General features: G+C 37.3%; 1 long non-coding RNA gene across 1 annotated transcript; it reads right to left on the reverse strand.

Annotated features, from left to right (window-relative positions):
* Positions 1-3409: 3409 nt before the first annotated feature.
* LOC135778210 (uncharacterized) lies at positions 3410-10286 on the reverse strand. Its single transcript, XR_010544437.2, has 4 exons — positions 10227-10286; positions 7687-7725; positions 5544-5740; positions 3410-3584 (listed from the first exon to the last, which is right to left on the reverse strand). It is a non-coding gene; the product is annotated as an uncharacterized lncRNA (long non-coding RNA).
* Positions 10287-15161: the final 4875 nt, after the last annotated feature.

The raw sequence follows: 15161 nt of genomic DNA on the forward strand, positions 1-15161 counted from the left end.
AAGTGGGTGCGGGACGAAAAAAAACAATGTCGCGCAGACCTCTATTTTAAACCTTAGGTGTGTATGTGTGTGTCCTGAATAAATAATAATAAAAAAGAAATAACATTAAAAACTCGGACTGTTACCAAAATAGTACTTGTTCTGTTTAAAATTGTTTATTAGATATTAATATAGCAATGATACCAATAAAAAGTAATAATATAAACTTCAAAAGGCAATGCACAATGAGTACTAACTAAATATGGAAAAGATGATTTCACATGGCATAAATTATTAAAACGTGCAATTAGTCACTGAACAATATTAAACAATATTATTAACAATATTACGTGCACATTGGGAGAAGATCATTAGGCTAAACTTTTATACTTTTTGTATAGAATAAGTCTTACAGGAGAGCATGATTGCTCTGTCATATGCACAACCTTATTAAAATGGCTGTAATCTGTTACCGCAATAGTAGGCCTACTTGATCTGTTTAAAATGATTTCATTGGCATATGTCTGCTAAGGTATAAAATTAAAAATCAAAATAAAAATTTGTCCTAATCCCGTTATTCATATTTTGTATTTTGATCTGAATGCACAATCAAAAAAATCGAAAAACAAGTCGTTATTCGTTTTATCATTTTTGTTTTTAATTTGAAAAATCGATTGAACGAACGATACACGGATTAAAGTGTGCAGCAATGTTGTAATTTTGCCCTGCTCAATACTCGCTCTTTGACTGGTAAAGGAACATTTCTCTGAGACCTCATCTCTGATAATAACTATGATATGTTGTTGCTCACAGAAACATGGCAAACATCAAATGACTTTGTTGAACTCAATTTGCTCTCGCCTCCTGGTTTTAGTATTTTGAGTAAACCCAGGATTGGGGCAGGGGTGGGGGCCTGGCGGTGGTCCATCGCCAGAGTCTTCATATTGAACTTTCCTCTTTCCATGATGTGACATCATTTGAATATTTGGCTTTTAAAATCACTGGCCACTTTACTCTGCTTATAATACTGGTTTACCGGCCTCCTAGGATGAACACTCAATTTTTATCAGATCTGTGTGAATTGCTCACAATTGCTTCATCTCAATCTAAAGCTATGTTATTGCTTGGGGATTTCAATATTCATGTTGATGCTGATACTGTTTATGCTCATGAATTCATGTCTGTTTTGGACTGTTTTAATTTGCAGAAATATATTGATTTTCCAACTCATGTTCGTGGCCATACATTGGATTTGGTATGCTCTACTGCAGGAGTGGGGAACCCTGGGTCCTGGAGGGCCACTGTCCTGCACAGTTTAGTTCCAACCCTATTCAAACACACCTGAATTTAATTTTCAAGTAATCCAGAAGACTTTACTTTGATTTTTCAGGTGTGTTTAATTAGGGTTGGAACTAAACTCTGCAGGACAGTGGCCCTCCAGGACCAGGGTTCCCCACCCCTGCTCTACTGGTATTGATATAACTGCCCTGAAAGGATCTGACATAGGTATTTCTGATCATAAACTGATTGAATTTTCCTGTAATATTTTCATTAGAAAGTCTATTGTGAAATCGGTGATTCATTATCGTGCCTGCCCTTACAGAAAAAGCACATGTATTTCACATGTGCAAAACACATGTGCTCACATGTGCAAAACACATCTGCTCACATGTGCAATACACATGTGGGCACATGTGCAATACACATGTGGCCACATGTGCAATACACATGCTCACATGTGCAATACACATGTGGCCACATGTGATCACATGTGTGTGATTTTGCACATGTGAAATTTTATGTGTGAACACATGTTAAAATCACGTGTGACACATGAAAACATGTTAAAATCACATGTAGAACATGTGTTTTGCACATGGGAAATGTGTGCTTTTGGAACACTTTTGTGTGAATCACATGTAAATTCCCATGTGAAACACATGAGATCACATGTGAAACACATGCAAAATCCCATGTGAAACACATGCAGATTCACATGTGAAACACATGCAAATTCACATGTGAAACACATGCAAATTCTCATGTGAAACACATGCAAATTCTCATGTGAAACACATGCAAATTCTCATGTGAAACACATGCAAATTCACATGTGAAACACATGCAAATTCACATGTGAATCACATGTGAATCACATGTGAAACACATGGGCTCACATGTGAAGCACATGCAAATTCACATGTGAAGCACATACAAATTCACATGTGAAACACATGCAAGTTCACATGTGAATCACATGGGCTCACATGTGAAACACATGGGCTCACATGTGAAGCACATGCAAATTCACATGTGAAGCACATACAAATTCACATGTGAAACACATGCAAGTTCACATGTGAAACACATGCAAATTCACATGTGAATCACATGGGCTCACATGTGAAACACATGGGCTCACATGTGAAGCACATGCAAATTCACATGTGAAGCACATACAAATTCACATGTGAAACACATGCAAATTCACATGTGAAACACATGCAAATTCACATGTGAATCACATGGGCTCACATGTGAATCACATGTGAAACACATGGGCTCACATGTGAAGCACATGCAAATTCACATGTGAAACACATGCAAATTAACATGTGAAACACATGCAAATTAACATGTGAAACACATGGGCTCACATGTAAAACACATGGGCTCACATGTGAAGCACATGCAAATTCACATGTGAAACACATGCAAATTCCCTTTCAATTTCACATGTGAATTGTGTGCTTTTGAAACATTTTTGTGTGAATCCCATGTGAAATTAGTGGATCACATGTGGCACATGTAAAAAAAAATGGTCACCACATTATGCACATGTGATCACATGTGTTTCACATGGGATTCACACAAAAATGTTCCAAAAGCACATATTTCACATGTGAAATTTATTGTGTGAAAACATGTTAAAATCACATGTGACACATGAAAACATGTTAGAATCACATGCAGAACATGTGTTTTGCACATGGGAAATGTGTGCTTTTGGAACACTTTTGTGTGAATCACATGTGAATTTCCATGTGAAGCACAAAAAATTGTCATCACATTATGCACATGTGATCACATGGGTTTCTCATGTGATCACGTATTTGTTTACATGTGAACTTGAGAGTTAAAGTATATAAAGTAGGCCATACAATTGCTTATCATAACCCAGGACTCAAACTCACCCTTTGACCCCAAGGGTAAGCTATAATCTTGCTAAGATGTCGGTGATATAAAATAAAGGCACCATGATGTGACTTTGACATGACACATTTTACTGTAAGGAAAAACTGATTCAAATGGAGAATTTATTTGCAAACATACAGAAAATTATAAGAAGTATCCAAACATATTCATAAAAAAACAAGTATCAATAAAATGCTGTCCATACAACAACAACTGTATATCTGAGTGTGTGTGTGTGTATGTGGGAGAGAGAGAGAGAGAGAGAGAGAGAGAGAGAGAGAGAGAGAGAGAGAGAGAGAGAGAGAGAGAGAGAGAGAGAGAGAGAGAGAGAGAGAGAGAGAGAGATGTGTCTTTATGCATGTCCATTGTTATATGTGCATCAGTCCTCAGATTCTCTTCCAGCAGGCTCCCTGTTTTAGGATAATAAAAAAAAAAGAAGATTAGAGCAGTACAAGCATCAGTCTCTCTTGATAGCATTTACTTTTTCTTTTTGAATTTCAGGATAAGCTGTTTTTAGTTGTATGGTCTTTGTAGGAATGGCCACTCGAATGTGGCATCGACGATCGATTATGAAACCATGATCGTGTGGGTTTATTTATTTTTTGTGGTTATGGCAGCATTTGGTTAGCATTACAACTTTTAAATATTGATTATGATGAACTATGCATGTGCATAATGAAACACCTGTTCTTGTCGCAGGTCCTGGCATATACAGGTAGATACAACAATAAAATGCTCACTACTGTTTCACCATGCGAGAATGCATGAGAAAAGTCAGGAATCGATCAAAAGAATCAAAATGCGTGCATCGTAACGAATCCCCGGTTCTTTAAAGTTTTAATCGGTTTTAAAATGAAACTGATTCTTCATACCCAACCCTAGTAAGTATTGTTATTTGTATTGGTGTATGATCTTACTCTGCACGTATGGCGCTTTTCCATTGCATAGTACCCCATGGTTTAGTTTAGTTTGGGTTGGGTCAGCTCACCTCACTTTGGCGTGGTTAGCTTTTCCATCGAGTTTAGTATCACTTCCTAGTGGGAGGGATTATAGGGGTGTCGTTATATTTGCGCTGCAGACTGTGACATCATACAAGTGAGAGCATCATTGTACATTTCCATACATTTATTATTTTCTCAGTCCGCCACGAAATTAAAATTGGCCACCACAAATAGATGTTTGCACATCGCGTTTATCACTAACGTTACCTCTGTCTCACATGACAGTTTCTGTTCAAACACCGCGGCGTCAGTCGACGGCGCTCCGCTGAGCCTCAATGAAGTTGCATTTAAGCATATAATGCTGAAGTGCTCGATGTGAATGTTCTGCCAAAAACTGCAAGTTTGGAAAAAACTGTTATGGTGTTCCTGATTCTCAACTTGTGGATGTTTTTCATCGCTAAAAAGGAGTTTGGGAAATTATAGCAGAGCACAGATGACAACATGTTTGCTCGAGACAGCACAAGCTAGCACAGGTAAAGCTAATCTACATTATAGGATGACGCGATTTTCTCAGACCAATCAGTGATCTACAGTGTTTTCGCATCACGTTTGGTATCAGCTCGGGTCGCTTTGAACCCCAACCGAGGTGGTACGAAAAAAAGTATCGGGTACTATGTACTGCACCCAATGGAAAAGCTCCAAAAAGTAAGCAGACCAGACCCAAACTAAACCAAACCGTGGGGTACTATGCAATAGGGCTGTCACTTTTTATTCGATATTCGAATATGCATTCGAACATGACGTGAAATATCCGTATTCGAACTATAAATAAACCATCCGGTTCTTAAAATGCCATGGGTTGCTAGTAGGGCTGTCAAAAGATTAATCGCGATTAATCGCATCCAAAATAAAAGTTTATGTTTACATAAAATATGTGTGTGTACTGTGTGTAAATATTATGTATATATAAATATACACAAATTCATGTATATATTTAACAAATATTTGCATTTATATACTGTATATACATTTATATAATTTATATTATATAGAAATATAAATATTTTATATAGAAATATAATTTTTTTTCTTAAATATACACATGATTGTGTGTCTATTTATATATTCATAATATTTACACACAGTACACACACATATGTTATGTAAACACAAACTTTTATTTTGGATGCGATTAATCGCGATTAATCTTTTGACAGCCCTAGTTGCTAGATATTCGAATATATTCGGATACATTGCATGATATTCGAAATCCGTTCGAATTTGATTTTTCTCAAAAGTGACAGCCCTACTATGCAATGGAAAAGCAACATTAGAATAGGAATGTAATAGTTAAAAAGAATAATATTTGTGTAAACAAGTTGGTAAACTATAATTTGCCCAAAACTCACAATATTGTAACATCCTTACCTATTACTAGCTTCACTTTCTCTGTCAGGACTCTGTCTTTGTTCACCAGTGGTCCCTTTTTTCCCTGTGACGGAGCAGGTTGTCATTTTTTCTAAAGTGGAAATGGAGTCCATCACAGTTCTGGTGAGTTTCTTGTAATTCTCACACTTTTGGGCATAATCCAAGGTGACTGGGTTCAATTTAGTGACAGATGTGTTCTGTAAAGATAAAAAAAACATAATCCTATATTAACAGGCCAGCCCACCTTGGAAAAATATTTTAAATACAATAGTGTAACAACTAAAGGGACAGATGACCCCAAAATAAACATTATTTACCAATTTACCATTATGTTAATCTTCAATATTGTGAGTAAAACCTTACATTCTGTTAATCTTTCAATCTGTTTATATTACTAGGTATTATAGAAATACCTTTCTTTGTGTTCCACAGAGTAACATAAGTGTATGGAATTGAAACGACATAAGGGTGAGTAAATGACAACAGAATTTTCTTGTAAGGGTGGACTTTGCCCTTAAAGGCCTGGAGAACTTAGTAGAATCTTTTGTTGCCCTGAAAGTAATAAGAACAAAACCTATGCTTCTTTAATTTTGCTCAGTACAACTAAGAGACAAACAAAGAATTGTGTTTTGTTTTCTCTCAACTTTTACTGCCTGTCTAAAATATACTTTTTTGCACATTAAAGCAGGGGTGCCCAAAACAAAAATCCAACCTGACTAAGAGCCGAGAGTTTAAAGTAAATGTTGCTGTGTTATATATTAAAATTAAAGTTGCCCTGATTCTCCTAATTTATAAATTTCTAATATTTAAAAAATAAATAAGCAAACATTACTTTGTTGCCAACAATTTCCCGATACGGTACATATCCAGATACAAGGCCACGATACGATGCACATCACAATACTATAATATTTTGAATTACATTTTGTTCAGAATTTAGTTACATTATTATTATTATTATCTGTTTATTATACATTGAATAAGCAGTGTTGTAACTGTTGTGTGTTTGACATTCATTTATTAGCTTTTGGGGTAATTCGTAGAAATACTTTAAGAAAAACTTAAATAAAGTTTTTTTAAAGCAGATTTACAAATATAGTGCCTTACTCTAAGCATTATATTTGTCTCTCATTTAATTATTCTATATCTTTGAATATATGTATACACATGCAGTCAAACCTAATACTACTGTATTTAATAGAAGTTTGCAAGTTGTGCAGACCCGTGTGCCCTTTAACTTTAACTCTACATATTCCGCGAGTCATATGCGTATGCTACCTTCAAAAGTGCATTCGAATCGATACGGAAGGTGAGGTATATATGCACGCATCGTCAGGCGTTCATGACGATGTATCTTCGTATCAATATTTTGAACACAGCACTACTGTTTATGCATAACTAATACAGTTTTATTTTCAAAGGTAACTGAGAAAATAATTTTGCCAATCATTTTTACATTTACATTTTCCTTTGTCTGTGTGCCACTCCCTCGACCTCCCCATTATTAGCCTATAGTGCAGGGTACCTGAGTTCGTTGAGTTTCGTGATGCACACCTTCAAGTATCCATGTACATTAAAAATAAATGTATTCATTTTAATTCCTTGCATTTAATTTCAATTTACATTTTTGTAATGTACAAATAAAACAAAAAAAATTACATTTTAAAAACTGTTTAATTAGAAATATGAACATCTGCGTCAATGATGTTTCCTTATCTCACGTGGCATGACATGCCAAATTTAAGGTCATTGGCCCTAGTTTGGGCACCTCTAAATTAAAGGGATAGTTCCCCCCAAAATGGTCATAATTTACTCACTTTAATGTTGTTACAAACCTGGATACATTTCTTTGTTCTGATGAACACAAAGGAAGATATTTTGAGTAATGTTTGTAACCAAACTGATCAGAGGCCCCATTGACTTCTAGTATTCTTTTTCCTATTGTGGAAGTCAATGGGGCCTCTGATCAGTTTGGTTACAAACATTACTCAAAATATCTTCCTTTGTGTTCATCAGCACAAATAAATGATGCAAGTTTGTAACAACAGGAGAGTGGGTCAATTTCCCTAATTTTATTTTTGGGTGAACTATCCCTTTAAGCAAGTGAATGTAAACAAAACAGGTTCTGTTTTATTTGGCTTACCTTTCATTGCTTTGCAGTTGAGTGTGAATCATCCACTATCTGAAAAAGAAGTGTATGGAGTGTTGAGGTCAGCAGTATTTTAAATAATGATTATGAAAAATTGCACATCTATCAGCTGTTTACAAACCCAGGTATTGCTAGTGCAGGAGTTTTTTAACGGTATGATAGCTAGTACCCCATATGATAAAGTTTTAGCGAGAGACCCGTTTCCTAAAGTTTTATCCATATTTTGTAAAGAAACATTGTAATTATGTTTTCAGCAATTTTTTTTACAAACTCAAATACTTTGCTACTACTGTGTATACGTTTACCATTTTTGATTTGTCTTTTCCCTTGAAATTTGCTGGGGAATCTCTTACTGTACATTCACACCGCCGCCGACTTGAGCTTCCAAAGTTACCGTAAGTCATTCATTTACAATGAAAGCTGACTTCTATCAGCTGCAAGTAGCGTCAAATCCATCGGCGTCGCGTTTTGAGCGACCAGAGCATCAATCAAAAAGTTGAAAGAAGCTCAACTTTATTGTAATGAGGTATGACGGGGTTCAGCGGCAAGCAGCAGCAAAACACCAGCAACCAATCGGAATATAGCCTAGACATTCTTCGCTAGCTGATTCCGAAGAAACATTTCATGGTGACAAAGAGGCTGTTTACACTTGGCATTAACATGTGTTTTCATTGATCGGATCACAAGTGGACGAGAGAGACACATTACGTTTACACCTGGTATTTAAATCCGTCTCTTTTGTCCACTTTCGACCGCATCTGTCCTGTATACTGTGAGGGGGTGGTCTGTGAGACGGTGGGCGAGTCTCTCTGCTGTCATTCAAACCCGAGCGGGAGTAATTATGAGTTTATATGGACGCAAACTAATATTATGTCGGAGTCCACTGCTTGTTTAGCAAGTATACATGCTGCATAGTGTTTTGTACGTTTATATGTTGGAGCTTTCTCTGAATTTTCAGCGCAATTGATGAAATAGGATCGCGCAACTTTCACACGCTTTCAAAACGAAACTACGGAGATCAGCCGCTTTAGTTGTATCAATGAAAGGCTAAAAATAGCGCTGTTCACCATATGTTTACGCCAGAAGTCAAAACAAGATGTAAAACTTGTGTTTAATACCTCAGATTAGATAAATGGGCGGAGAGAAGGCGGTCGCGTGTGGCTGTTCGAACGCATTCAACCACATATTATGCGTTCCGCAACTCCAAAGCGATCCGATCGAAAGTGGTTTCGACTACCTCTGGATGTGGTTGAAAGTGGTCGAAAGTGGACGAGCTCAAAACGTTTTGACCACCGTTTACACCTGGCATTAACGTCGTCCACTTGTGATCCGATCGACGAAAACGCATGTTAATGCCAAGTGTAAACAGCATCCTTGACTTCAGAGCGGCCAAGGCGTCAACAAGCTTCCGCGTACTTATTGACAAATGTCCTTGACCAGGCGGCCTGAGCTTTTTTGGAAGCTCAAGTCGGCAGCAGTGTTAACGTACAGTTAGACCACAACCTGAGGGACCCCAGTTTGAAAAAACCGTGCTCTAGTGGACCAAACTCTCTATTACACAATGGCTCTGTTTACATGCACAAAATTTTGTCAATCCGACTGAATTTAATACGATTGAAAGTTACGACGATACAGTTTACATGCACCCTAAACACTGCAATCTGATTTAAATGTTCGTTTACATGGTCATTATATAGAATCCGAACCGACAGTCTGCACAAGCACACCGCCAGCGTTGCCAGACTCGCATATCAAAACCATCCGAATGGATGTTCAAAACTAGCCCAAAAGCCCACTGACTATTCACAGCCCAAATACCAAGAACTAAGCAACGAAATAATTTAATCTTTAACCCGCAGAAAAAACAACTGCTGGAAACAGTTTAAACAGTAGCCCAAATCTAAACTCGAAAAAAAGCAGAGGACTTGGCCACGCTACGCTGCGGACAGCATCTCTCGTCGAGTTCACGCTTTATCTCTGGATAAAAGTTAAAACTGAGTTAGAAAGTTGTTCTTAAGAAGTTTTCAGATATAGGTAATGAAAACACACATTTTAAAAGGCACAACGCTATATTAATTACTTTAAGTAGCCTAATGTTTTAAAATTACACATAAACGCTGCAGAATTTAGTACATTGCGTGCACAGCGTGTGACCCTATTAATGTTACGTGATGCATTACCTTGTTGTTGCGTGTTTCTGTGACGAGAATCATGTGATATAAGAGGTAAATATAATACGTGAACTTGGAGCACAAATGTTCAGTGCATGTGCACAATGTATTTTTGCATCCGATTTAGAAAATACTATTATTCACGCGTTTACATGCATACTTTTCTCCTGCTGATCGGATCACAGATCGGATTACACCACTTCAATACGATCCAATTTGCATCCGATCGTCCTCAATCATATTGATTAAGGTGTTTACATGACGACTTTTCAAAACGATTGAGCCATCAATATGATTACAAACTGATTATTTGGTTGCATGTAAACGTACCTAATTTGGGGTGATACCGGGTTGCATATTCACCTTATGGTTTGAAGGAGTCTCATCCTCTTCGTTATCATCTTCCTCACGAGCAAATGAAGCCTTACAAAACACCAAAGCACATTTAAAAGGACAGAGGACACATGAGAGTAATATATGAAAAGATATAAGAAAAGAGACAAAATGAGAGCATGACAAAGGAAATGTATTAAATATTTGATTTGAAGGACAATATCTCTCAATTATAGCATAACATACCATTTGTTTTGATGTCCACATTTTGTGTGTCTTTAACCACTGACTGGTACTCTGCCTTTTTTTACCCAAGGCTCTCTGTATTGAAGTAAAGCAAAAGTGATTATACAACAGTATCTTGCAGAGTATAAAATAATAACATAAATGAAAGCATCAAAATATTTATAGACTTTCCTTTTAAATAAAGGAAATTTATTTGTTAAAAATAAGTTAGCTGATTAACTTAAACCTATTTCTGTCAGATGAACTTTCCTGTCAGTAAGGAATCACCTCAAAAATACATTGTTGTAGATATTTTTGCTATCAAACGACATTGTTTTTTTTACAACTTTACTCACAGGTTGTGGTTTTATAACGTGTATCAATTCGGAGACCGGTCCTATCAGACTGCTGTGCAAACGCTGGTCTGAGTTCAGTTTAAGGCGCGAGGCGCGTTTTGTTATATTTCCCATTTATGTTAGCTCAACATTTAAAAATAGCAGTCTGCGTAGCATGTTAAACATGACTTATCAAATAAACATGTTTACCATGAGGCGACTTAAAACCTATAAAAGTTAAATAAACGAATTAAATGAAATTCACTTACCGTTCACGTTGAGTATTTGTGCTGGAAACGCTTTCCAACCGCCTTTAGGCGGTTTGTTCCTCGTTGTCCACAAGACCAACCGTCTTTGGGTCACTTAACATTTATTGTCCTTCGCATATTTATCCAAACCAACTCTTACATGGTTTTCTTTTATCCATTTAATGAGCAAGGTTCAACTTTCTCGTCTTATTTACCTCAGACAGCAAGTTGCAACGGATAAAGAGCGCGAATCACATTAAACCAGATCAACTGACAGACGTACAACGTCAAAGTTCCGCGAGAGCGATTTGAAAGCAGACTCCACGAATCGCTTTCGCGATACTTTGCCGTCATCGTCAGCCTGTCAGTTCTTTTGGCGCCGTATGAAGTCGAAAAAGCCTTTTGACTGGATGATCTGGATGAATGAATACGACAGACTGTAAAAAAAAGATGAATACACAGAACAGATTGGAACCGCCTAAAAAAAAGAGGAGTGTGTGCGCGTGTGTGCCTGCGTGCGTGTGTGCTTGCGCATGCTCACTGGGATTGGTTAAATGCGGATCAATATACCCCTTATTTGCACAGCAGAGCCATCAAATAATTCTGTGTTCCTTGGATATGCAAGATTGCAATTAATGCATATTTTTTTCATGATAATGCACTGTAACTAACAGGGTGGCTTTTTTTCCAGGTTGATGATGACAAGGTGATGACACAAAGGAGCTTCCATTGCCTTTATTGCAACTAGGACTGACAATAATGTCTGCAAACCCTTCTCCAAATATTAAGTCTTATTCTATTACAACATTGCCACCTGCCAGCAACCAAATATCTGTTTAAAAATATGTTGTCAATTTTTGTAAATAGATCATTTTGTCAAAATAAAGATTAAAAAAATCTGCCACCACATTTGTGTGTATATTGCCTTTATGCAGATTTCAAATGTATTTATATAATTTATCATTGGAACCAAAGTACACATTATCACACTTGTTGATGCACAGTAAAGCCGAAAGTTGATGTTTACGCAAACATTAGCCTACTTGTGGTTTGGTAACATGTGATCCACATGTTGAAACTATTGCATTATATAAGACATTTCTCACATGTGCTTTATGTTATAACATGTTCCACATGTGCGCTATTATGTTGCAGCATGTGGTGAGATGTTGTTCACACGTGGTAATATTGTCCACATGTGAGCACATATTTTCCACATGTGAGCATAAATTGTCCACATGTGAGCACATATTGTCCACATGTAAGCACATATTTTCCACATGTGAGCATAAATTGTCCACATGTGAGCACATGTTGTCCACATGTGATAACATGTGATAACATGTGGTCACATGTGACCACATGTGAACAACATGTGAAAAACATGTGAAATGCATGTGCTTTTTCTGTAAGGGTGGGAGATGATTGATTCTCTGTCATTTTCTATTTCTATCAATAACTCCCACCTTTCTATCTGCCCCAATCTCTCTAGTGCTGAGGAAATTCATAATGTTTATGATGAGAGTATTTTGAGTATTTTGAATCAGTATGAATCAGTGTTCCATCCTCTCACATTTCTCCTTGGTTCAATGCTGACCTTAGGGGTATGAAAACCCTGGGCCGTCGGTTAGAAAGGCTTCATAAGAAAACTGGCCTTGTTGTTCATTCTCAGGCATACACTAAAACACATTCAGCAGTACAGGGAAGCTCTTAATGCGGCTCGATCTTCCTATTTCTCTACATTAATTAATAAGTCCAAAAACAGGCCAAGAACTTTATTTGCTACGATTAAAAAATTAACTCAGCCACCTACACAGTCTCTAGAAGGTTCGGATCAAATCTGTGATGCTTTCCTGAACTTTTTTCAGAATAAAACACATCAAACCTATCAACCCTTTCCTGTTGTTACCACTAATGAACCACTCTTTTCTTACAAACAGCCTCTCTAGTTTTGACCCTACTGTCCCTACAGTGGTTGATGAGATAATCAGGCTATATAATTCATCCACTAGTCTCCTTGACCCTGCACCTACCTCTTTACAAAAAAATTGCCTGACTGCTTTATCACAACCTATCACTCATTTCATTAATACATCACTGTCCTCTAGTATTGTTCCATCTAAGCTTAAGATTGCTGCTGTCACCCCTGTTCTTAAAAAGCATGGTCTTGATCCTCTTTCTTTAAGCAGTTACAGGCCCATTTCAAACCTTTCTTTTCGATCTAAAATTCTGGAAAAAGTTGTTGCTTCTCAGTTGCAGGCCCATCTGACGGCACATAACCTTAATGAGCCCTTTCAATCTGGCTTTCGGCCACTGCACAGTACTGAAACGGCCCTGGTTAAGGTTCTTAATGATCTCCTCATAGCTTCCGACAGCAATTGGGATTACTGGCACAGCCTTTGACTGGTTTTCCTCTTACCTATCAGGGAGGCAACAATTTGTTGTATACCAGAAGCACAAGTCATTCACCAGATCTATCTGTTCCGGTGTACCTCAAGGCTCTGTTTTGGGCCCTCTTCTCTTCACCATTTACATGTTACCAATTGGACAAATTATCAAACAATACGGGTTTAACTTTCACTGCTATGCTGATGACATTCAGATTTATTTCAGCATACCTCCAACGTCAGTGTTTCCACCACCTGCATTAACAACCTGCATCAAGGAACTCAAGAATTGGCTTGCAGGAAATTTCCTTAAATTCAACTCTGAAAAAAAATGAAATTATACTGATTGGCCCTAAATCAGTTGTCTCTAGGTTATCCGGTCAGCAGATAGATTTGGATGGTGACTTTATAATACCTTCTACGACTGTTCACAATCTTGGTGTTCTGACTGATTCTACTCTTTCATTTAATGACCACATTAGTAAAGTGGTAAAGACAGCCTTTTTTCACCTACGTAATATATCTCACATTCGACCCTCACTTAGTCAGCAGGATCCTGAACCAAGAATACATACCTTTGTCACATCCCAACTAGATTATTGTAACTCACTACTTTATGGCCTTTCTGCGAAAAATATCAAGAGATTACAATACGTTCAAAACTCTGCTGCTCGTCTGATTACACATACTAGAAGGTATGAACATATCACTCCAATCCTACATCATCTTCATTGGCTTCCAGTCTCACTCTGTATAAACTTTAAGGTACTAATTCTGACTTACAAAGCTCTCCATAGCCTTGGCCCTACATATTTATCCAACTTACTCCAGCCTTATGCTCCAGTTCGCTGCTTACGCTCTTCTAGTGCAGGACTGCTAGTCACCCCAAAGATCAATTTAGTGACTATGGTAGCAAGAGCTTTTTGTGTTGTGGCTCCTAGGTTGTGGAACTCCCTTCCTCAAGATATTTGTCAAGCAACCACCCTTCTCTCCTTCAGAAATCTCCTAAAAACACATTATTTCTCTGAATATTATTCCTTTGCTTATAGTCTATAATAATAATAATAATTATTATTATTATTATTTATTTTTTATTTTTTCTTCCTCTGTCCTTTACATTATTCTTGTAAGTGACTGCTAATTAGAGCTGAAGATCTTTGCCCGAACCCGACGGGACCCGTTGGGACCCGACGGGCTCGGGCGGGTTCGGGCTTCATTTCTAACATTTTACACGGGCTCGGGGCGGGCTCGGGCTTCCGCTCCGGCTTTGTCAGGTAAAAGAGCGGTCAAGTTCAAATCAGTAGCGCAGTATCGCACTGAATTCATTTACAGTGGATTTAATGATTTTCCTCATCAAAAACATGTAGCCTAATCTTGGTGAATAGGTTTTTCAATGTATAACTAAATATGAATCGAGTCTTACATAATTTAGACAGAGGATATAGACTAATGTTGGCAGTAATGGAGAGAAGTGCCGACGCAAATCCCGCGGAGCCTGCCTCTTAATTTCGTTATTGCCAAATACCCATCTTAATTCAGAATGTATTGTATTATCTTAATTTAATTCGTTAAGAAATAATAATTTTATTGGCATATTTATAGTGTATTGCATAAGCCTATTTAGAATGAGATGTTACAATGTTACAGATTACTTATTTCCTTGTTTCAACTTCCAAGTGGCGTGTAGATTATTAGTCATGAATAAATAATGTTAAAACCTGTGTAAATTTCTCATTCTTGACAAAAGCTGTGTGTGTGCGCACATTTAAA

Source organism: Paramisgurnus dabryanus, chromosome 17 (genome assembly GCF_030506205.2).
Source record: "Paramisgurnus dabryanus chromosome 17, PD_genome_1.1, whole genome shotgun sequence".
Lineage (NCBI taxonomy): Eukaryota > Metazoa > Chordata > Actinopteri > Cypriniformes > Cobitidae > Paramisgurnus > Paramisgurnus dabryanus.